The sequence below is a fragment of the Mauremys reevesii genome, unplaced genomic scaffold (genome assembly GCF_016161935.1).
Source record: "Mauremys reevesii isolate NIE-2019 unplaced genomic scaffold, ASM1616193v1 Contig77, whole genome shotgun sequence".
Taxonomy (NCBI): Eukaryota; Metazoa; Chordata; order Testudines; family Geoemydidae; genus Mauremys; species Mauremys reevesii.
This window is the reverse complement of record NW_024100892.1, coordinates 143,838-152,487: the sequence shown is the minus strand read 5'-3', so window position 1 is coordinate 152,487 and position 8,650 is coordinate 143,838. Positions and strand designations below refer to the sequence as shown.

Sequence of the window (8,650 nt, the reverse complement as noted above, 5' to 3'; positions counted from 1 at the left end):
GATAAAGTGATGGGAATTGCATTGTCCTTTTTTATTTCTCTATTCCCAATGACATTTCTGTTTGTGATTTCGTTTTGCTTTGTATAACTGTGTTTTCTCCTGGATTTGATATTTAATGAAAAAAAGAATAAGGCCTCAGGGTGCTGGATGGAGGAGCAGGCTGGGGCTAGGACTGCTAAGAGAGTAAGAGTAGCAGGTTTTCTGTATTGTTTCCAGCCCTCATTTTTCTTGACTAGTTTCTCTTCTGCACGAAATTTGTCTTTTTTTAAATGTGAAGCTGGCTAGATCAGTTGATAGAGCATCAGACTTTTAATCTGAGGGTCCAGGGTTCAAGTCCCTAGTCAAGCAAAGAAACACTTTCCCCCTGTGACATCCCCAAAGAGTTTTAGAAGGACTCTCCTTGACTTTAGTTTTTCCTTTTCAGGACATGGCCTTTCCTAGGAAGGGCCCTTTACTGCCTGGGACTGAAGGTGCTACTTCCTCACCTATCCACTGGCCTCACAGTCTGGAGGAAGAAAGACCTCCGGGTCTGCAGCAAAGTGCTGTGTGCTGACTTTTTGAGCAAATGCAGGGCTGGCCAGAGAGGCATGTTCCCACTGAGTCCTCCCTGCCAGAAAAAATTGTCCCCACAGACAGGGGCGGCTCGAGGTCCAAATAGTGACCATAATACAATAGCATTCAACATCCCTGTGGTGGGAAGAACATCTCAACTGCCCAACACTGTGGCCTTTAATTTCAAAAGGGGGAACTATACAAAAATGAGGGGGTTAGACAAAAGTTAAAAGGTACAGTGACTAAAGTGAAATCCCTGCAAGTTGCGTGGGCCCTTTTTAAAGACACCATAATAGAGGCCCAACTTCAATGTATACCCCAAATTAAGAAAAACAGTAAAAGAACTAAAAAAGAGCCACCGTGGCTTAACAACCATGTAAAAGAAGCAGTGAGAGATAAAAAGACTTCCTTTAAAAAGTGGAAGTCAAATCCTAGTGAGGCAAATAGAAAGGAGCACAAACACTGCCAACTTAAGTGCAAGAGTGTAATAAGAAAAGCCAAAGAGGAGTTTGAAGAACAGCTAGCCAAAAACTCCAAAGGTAATAACAAAATGTTTTTTAAGTACATCAGAAGCAGGAAGCCTGCTAAACAACCAGTGGGGCCCCTTGATGATCAAAATTCAAAAGGAGCGCTTAAAGACGATAAAGTCATTGTGGAGAAACTAAATGGATTCTTTGCTTCAGTCTTCATGGCTGAGGATGTTAGGAGATTCCCAAACCTGAGCTGGCTTTTGTAGGTGACAAATCTGAGGAACTGTCACACATTGAAGTGTCACTAGAGGAGGTTTTGGAATTAATTGATAAACTCAACATTAACAAGTCACCAGGACCAGATGGCATTCACCCAAGAGTTCTGAAAGAACTCAAATGTGAAGTTGTGGAACTATTAACTAGGGTTTGTAACCTGTCCTTTAAATCAGCTTCGGTACCCGATGACTGGAAGTTAGCTAATGTAACGCCAATATTTAAAAAGGGCTCTAGAGGTGATCCCAGCAATTACAGACCAGTAAGTCTAACGTTAGTACCGGGAAAATTAGTTGAAACAATAGTAAAGAATAAAATTGTCAGACACATAGAAGAACATAAATTGTTGGGCAAAAGTCAACATGGTTTCTGTAAAGGGAAATCGTGTCTTACTAATCTATTAGAGTTCTTTGAAGTCAACAAACATGTGGACAAGGGGATCCGTGGACATAGTGTATTTAGATTTTCAGAAAGCCTTTGACAAGGTCCCTCACCAAAGGCTCTTACGTAAATTAAGCTGTCATGGGATAAAAGGAAAGGTCTTTTCATGGATTGAGAACTGGTTAAAGGACAGGGAACAAAGGGTAGGAATAAATGGTAAATTTTCAGAATGGAGAGGAGTTCCCCAAGGGTAAGTCCTGGGACCAATCCTATTCAATTTATTCATAAATGATCTGGAGAAAGGGGTAAACAGTGAGGTGGCAAAGTTTGCAGATGATACTAAACTACTCAAGATAGTTAAGACCAAAGCAGATTGTGAAGAACTTCAAAAAGATCTCACAAAACTAAGTGATTGGGCAACAAAATGGCAAATGAAATTTAATGTGGATAAATGTAAAGTAATGCACATTGGAAAAATAACCCCAACTATACATACAACATGATGGGGGCTAATTTAGCTACAACGAGTCAGGAAAAGATCTTGGAGTTATCGTGGATAGTTCTCTGAAGATGTCACGCAGTGTGCAGAGGCAGTCAAAAAGCAAACAGGATGTTAGGAATCATTAAAAGGGGATAGAGAATAAGACTGAGAATATATTATTGCCCTTATATAAATCCATGGTACGCCCACACCTCGAATACTGTGTACAGATGTGGTCTCCTCACCTCACAAATGATATTCTAGCACTAGAAAAGGTTCAGCAAAGTGCAACTAAAATGATTAGGGGTTTAGTGAGGGTCCCATATGTGGCAAGATTAAAGAGGCTAGGACTCTTCAGTTTGGAAAAGAGAAGACTAAGGGGGGACATGATAGAGGTATATAAAATCATGAGTGATGTTGAGAAAGTGGATAAGGAAAAGTTATTTACTTATTCCCATAATACAAGAACTAGGGGTCACCAAATGAAATTAATAGGCAGCAGGTTTAAAACAAATAAAAGGAAGTTCTTCTTCACGCAGCGCACAGTCAACTTGTGGAACTCCTTACCTGAGGAGGTTGTGAAGGCTAGGACTATAACAATGTTTAAAAGGGGACTGGATAAATTCATGGTGGCTAAGTCCATAAATGGCTATTAGCCAGGATGGGTAAGAATGGTGTCCCTAGCCTCTGTTCGTCAGAGGATGGAGATGGATGGCAGGAGAGAGATCACTTATATTCTTCTGTTCAGGGCCCCAGCACACCAAGCACATGCTTGGGACAGCAAGCCGCTGGGGGTGCTCTGCCGGTCGCCGTGAGGGCGGCAGGCAGGCTGCCTTCTGCAGCGTGCCTGTGAAGGGTCCGCTGGTTCTGCGACTTTGGCGGACCTCCCACAGGCAAACTGCCAAAGGCAGCCTGCCTGCTGTGCTTGGGGTGGCAAAATGCCTAGAGCCGCCCCTGCCCACAGAGTCCTCCCTGCTGGAAGTCTACAGTAATCAACAGGTGCTCTGCTGGTCCCGTGGTGTAAGGGCCAGCACTCAGGACTTTGAATCCTGCAATCTGAGTTGAAGTCTCAGTGGAATCTGAGAACAATTCCTGTGCCACAAACCCTGCTGGGTCTTCCAAGGCTCTGTCTTGCTTTCTCAAAGGCCATGAAAGCCACTACAAAAAGGTTTTTTTTTCTCCAGCTGATAATAGCTCACCTTAACTGATCACTCTCGTTATAGTGTGTATGGCAACACCCAAATTTTCATGTTCTGTGTGTGTGTGTATATATATATATATATCTTCCTGCTGTATTTTCCACTACATGCATCCAATGAAGTTGGTTTTAGACCAGGAAAGCTTATGCTCAAATAAATGTGTTAGTTTCTAAGGTGCCACAAGTACTTCTTGTTCTTTTTGCAGATAAATGAATGGAGGTTAAGTCCATGAATGGCTATTAGCCAGGATGGGTAAGAATGGTGCCCCTAGCCTCTGTTTGTCAGAGGGTGGAGATGGATGGCAGGAGAGAGATCACTTGTTCATTACCTGTTAGGCTCAGTCCCTCTGGGGCACCTGGCATTGGCCACTATTGGCAGATAGGATGCGGGGTTGGATGGACCTTTGGTCTGACCCAATATGGCCATTCTTATGGTCTTATGAAGAGAGGGGCAGAGCCCTTCAACAGAGTTTCTGTAGTGTAGTGGTTATCACGTTTGCCTAATACGCAAAAGGTCCCTGGTTCAAAACCAGACAGAAACATGATGGCTTAATTTTCCCAGCTCTTCCTGGCTTGTTCCTGTTGTTGTAGGAGCAGCAGTGATTTCTATGCTCAAAAGGTCTGTTATATTTCCCCTGCTCCCACTTCTGTCTCCTCTCCCTCTTTGAATGCCTGTGAAGTGGCTTTCCCCCTCCTGGAATGCTCCTGGGATGAATGTTCTGGGTGAAGAGCAGAAGAGCTCCCAGGTAGACAAGGTGTCTGGGACTCGAATTAGGCAGCGATCACACACCCAGAGCATGGACACTGCCCAAGGTGGAGTGTGACCAAACAGATGCAGCCAAGTCATCTCTAGTCACAGGCCATGAGGTGCAGGTCCTTAAAAGGGGAAGGGGCCCTGTGCTCAGGAGAGCACTCACAAGCTTGTACCTCCAGTGAATGCCCTTCGCCTGGCCAGTGGTTCTCTGCGTTGTATTTCATTGTGCCTCAGGGAGACTTACCTTCATCACACCATCCATAGCTGTGCTGTGGGACACTTACCTTGCAGAATCCTGACATCTCCAGTGCCGTCCCTGTCCTGAGAGCGTGAGTATGCAAGTGTGATTGTGACACACACACACCCCCGCTTTTTCTTTTGAGCTTAGCTGTCAGTATAATAAATGTGCTGCCTTCTGGCAAACTCTCTTTAGTCCTCCCTACGCTTACCCAAAATTGGGCCAGCTAGTAACACCTGCTATAAACTCAACCCCTGCAGGATAGAGGGTGGTGAAATGAGCTGGGAAAAAGCCTTAGCATCAGCAGGGGAAAGCTAGAGGATCTTGGCCAGTCACCTTTTGAAGCCTTGTGGCTTGGTCTCCTCTGCCCTTGGAGGTTGGCCTATGGCGGCCGGCTCTTCCTGCTGGCTTCCTTTGTGTGACTTGCCAAAGGGAGTGAGGCAGGAATGGGAAAAAAGAGGAAAGTCGAGCTGAGGAAGGCAGGGCAGAAGCTAAGTGTCTCAGTGCGGCTAAGTGGGGTTAGTAGAGCGTCACCAGTCGTTCTGCAAAGCCTGGGGAGGTGCACTTGGCTGCTGGGAGGTAGAATCCTGTTCCTGCCTCTTGGCTCCCCAGGGATGGCTACTTGCAGCCCAGGAGAAGGACAGTTCTGGGTGAAAGGATGACAAGCAAAGCTCTGGGAGGAAATTTGGGTGTGGGCTCTGTGCTGGGGGAGGGGGTTGGGGTGCAGGAGGGGTGGCGCTTACCCCGGCCAGTGCAGCTCCCAAAGTGACTGGTACACACAACCCTGCGGCAGCAGGTCCTAGGTGGGCCGTGCCAGGGGGTCTCTGTGTGCCGCTGCCTGCAGGCGCTGCCCCCAGAGCTCCTATTGGCTGCAGTTCCTGGCCAATGGGGGCTGCGAAGTTGGTACTCGGGGCAGAGGCAGTGAATGGAGACACTTCCCCCACCCCAGGGGATGCTGGGATGTGCCAACCACTTCTGAGAGCGGCACGGAGGGACGGAGGCAGAGTGGGCAGGGAGCCACCTCAGTGCTGCTGGCACATCTCTGCACATCCATTGGGGGAGGGGAGCAGAGGTCGTCCATGTGCTGCCTGGGGTTGGGGCAGTGCACAGAGCTGCCTCCCCTCCCGGGTCTGTTACAGGAGTGGGTGGGTGGGGTCTTTTGGCCTGCAAGGTGCAGCAGGTCGGACTAGATGATCACACTGGTCCCTTCTGACCTTAAAGGCTCTGAGTCTAAAAGGGAGAGGGAAGTAAAGAATTCTTTTTTAATAATAAACCAAACATTGTAATACCAGGATAACTCCAACAGCTCATTGTATAGTCCTGCCCCTTTCTTCCTCCACTATGTGTTCAATGACCTGCAGGACATTGATTCTCTCATTTCATTGATAAACTTATACAATGTGACTGAAATAAAACCAATTCCCAGTAGAGAAAATATTGCATCCTTGCATTGGCTGGGAATCGAACCCAGGTCAACTGCTTGGAAGGCAGCTATGCTCACCACTATACCACCAATGCATCTGGCAAAAATGCCACTTATGCTTGCCTAATGAGGCTAGACCAGAATTGAGGCCCCAGACATCCTGCAGAAATGATGAGCTGCATGCCATTCTACGGGGTGCCCCTGCAACAACCCCACCCATTGCTTCCCTCCTCCCCCACCCCTCCTGGTCTACCGTGGCCGTTATCCCCCCATTTGTGTGATGAAGTAATAAAGAATGCAGGAATTTGAAACAACACTGACTTTATTGCCTCTGCAAGTAGAGCTCAAAGGGGGGAGGGGAGGGCAGCCTCCAGCTGCTATAATATTCCAGGCAGGACTGAATCTTCATTAGACAAAGCTTAAAGAAGAGAATGACCTGGGAGTCATTCCCATTTTTGCCCTGGTGCCCCCAGGCAACCTCACTGAGGCCAGCCAGGAGCACTCACGGGACGACGATGACAGACACCAGTCCTACTGTACCGTCTGCCATCGGGAAGGGAAGGGAAGGGGATGCTGCTGTGTAGCGCTGCAGCACCGCGTCTGACAGCAGCATCCAGTAGACATACGGTGACATTGAAAAAAGGCGAGAAATGATTTTTTCCCCTTTGCTTTCATGTGGGGAGAGGGGGGACGACATATACCCTGAACCACCCGCAACAATGTTTTTGACCCTTCAGGCTTTGGGAACTCAGCCAAGAATTCAAATGGTTTTCGGAGAGTGCGGGAACTGTGGGATAGCTACAGATGTCAGTCGCCCCTCCCTCCATGAGCGTCCATTTCATTCTTTGGCTTTCTGCTACGCTTGTCTCAGCTCCTTAAGTTTCAGCACTGTGTTGAGTCCCTCTTGTGGCCTCTGTCCATCATAGCCTTGGAGATTTTTTCAAATGTTTTGGCATTTCGTCTTTTGGAACGGAGTTCTGATAGAACAGATTCATCTCCCCATACAGAGATCAGCTTCAGTATCTCCTGTACGGTCCATGCTGGAGCTCTTTTTTTATTCTGGGACTGCGTGGTCACCTGTGCTGATCGGCGCTCCACGCTGGGCAAACAGGAAATTAAATTCAAAAGTTCGCAGAGCTTTTCCTGTCAACCTGGCCAGTGCATCCGAGTTCAGATTGCTGTCCAGAGTGGTCACAATGGTGCACTGTGGGATGGCGCCTGGAGGCCAATACCTTCGAATTGCGGCAACACTAACCCTAATCTGACATGGCAATACCGATTTCAGCGCTACTCCCCTCGTCGGGGAGGAGTACAGATATCGGTATTAAGAGCACTTTATATCGATATAAAGGGCTTCATTGTGTGGACGGGTGCAGGGTTAATGCGATTTAACGCTGCTAAATTCGATATAAACTCGTAGTGTTGATCAATAAGGCTAATCATCTAGTGGAACAAGCTCTGCAAGGGACATGGTTAATTCCCCATCACTGCCCTGTGTAAATCAAGACCGCAGCTCTTGCTGCAAGACACGTGGTGTGCGGGTGTCCCTGTTCCCCCTTCAGAACCTCTGCTACATGCTGCTTCCCTCCTCCCAGTTCAAGATCCCCCTCATATGGGTGCTCCCATGCAGGACCTTTGGTGGGTGTGTCTGTCCCCCACCCCATGATCTAGCTCCAGTGTGTGGTTTCCCCTGCCTGCCCCCATCAGGGATCTGTGGGTGTCTCTGTTCCCCTTTTCAAGATCCGTGTTGCTTGGGTGCGTCCCTCCCACCAAGTCAGAATCCCCAGCAAGTGGGTGCTCCCATCCTCCGCTCCAGGCTCTGCAGGGGGTGTCTGTGTCTCACTGTCTTGCCCAGGCTATGCTGCAGGGGCTATTCACAGGCGCGATCCCACAACTCATCAGCATGGGAGTTTTGACCTGCTCTGTTTCCGACCTGGGCCGGTTCACCCCTCCTTAGGCAACCTGGAGACCCCAAGCTTCCCCGGGATCACCATATTGATGCCAAACTTAGTGTGGACACCCGATCGGCACAGCCCCCTGCAGCCCAGAACTCCTGAGCTCAAGCGATCTGACAGCTTCAGCCTCCCCAGGAGCTGGGTTCACAGGCAGCAGCCACAGGGCCCGGCTGGTTACTGGGTCTCCTACTTCCAACTTCAGGCTCAGCCTGGGAGCTCTGTGCTCTGAGCGGGTGGAAGTGGAGCCTGGAGCTGAGCTGATGGGCTGAGGGTTATTTGCACTGTGCGCTTCACACAGAGGTAAAAACACGGGGCACAGACCTTTGAGCACAACCCTCATCCTGAGGAATGGGGGGGGGGGCTGCATAAAGAGAGACCGGCTCTCCCTGGCGGGGCTGCAGCGGCTCTTCACAGGGGCAGTCCCACTGTCTATTGGTACCAGAGTTTTGAAAGCCTCCTTTCCTGGGCGGGCTCCTCTCTCCCTATGGGGAACTGGCAACCCCAAATTTCTCAGAAACCATCATAGTGAGGCCAACCTGAGCACAGACATCTGCTCAGCACCCCGGGGTGCAGCCCTGAACTCCGGCAATCAGCTACGCTCAGCTGCCCACCCAACAAGCGTCACACGCAAGAGCCTTCGTGCCCCGCGTGTTCAGGTCGCTCCCAGTGCCAGCTTTAAACTCCGCTGCTCAGTTCTAAGCTTTGGCCACATTGGGGCAGCCTGGAGCTCAGCCAACGCCTCCCATTGCTGGTTGCGTTTCCCGCTCCTCGTATCAGGTTCACACCCCGCAGGCAGATCTCTGAATCGGAGCCGAACCGTTCCCCAAATCCAGCGCTTTAGCAGCAGCTTTGCTAGGAAAGCGCTGACGTCCCCAAGTAAAGTAAGAGCCAGAGCGCTTTGTCCAGGATCTTCTATTGGGCCCCT

General features: G+C 49.1%; 2 non-coding genes across 2 annotated transcripts; one reads left to right on the top strand and one right to left on the bottom strand.

The window, feature by feature from the left end:
• The first annotated feature begins 3,824 nt into the window (after positions 1 to 3,824).
• TRNAI-AAU lies at positions 3,825 to 3,897 on the top strand. Its single transcript has one exon. It is a non-coding gene; the product is annotated as a tRNA-Ile (tRNA).
• A 1,896-nt stretch (positions 3,898 to 5,793) lies between these two features.
• TRNAG-UCC lies at positions 5,794 to 5,865 on the bottom strand. Its single transcript has one exon. It is a non-coding gene; the product is annotated as a tRNA-Gly (tRNA).
• Positions 5,866 to 8,650: the final 2,785 nt, after the last annotated feature.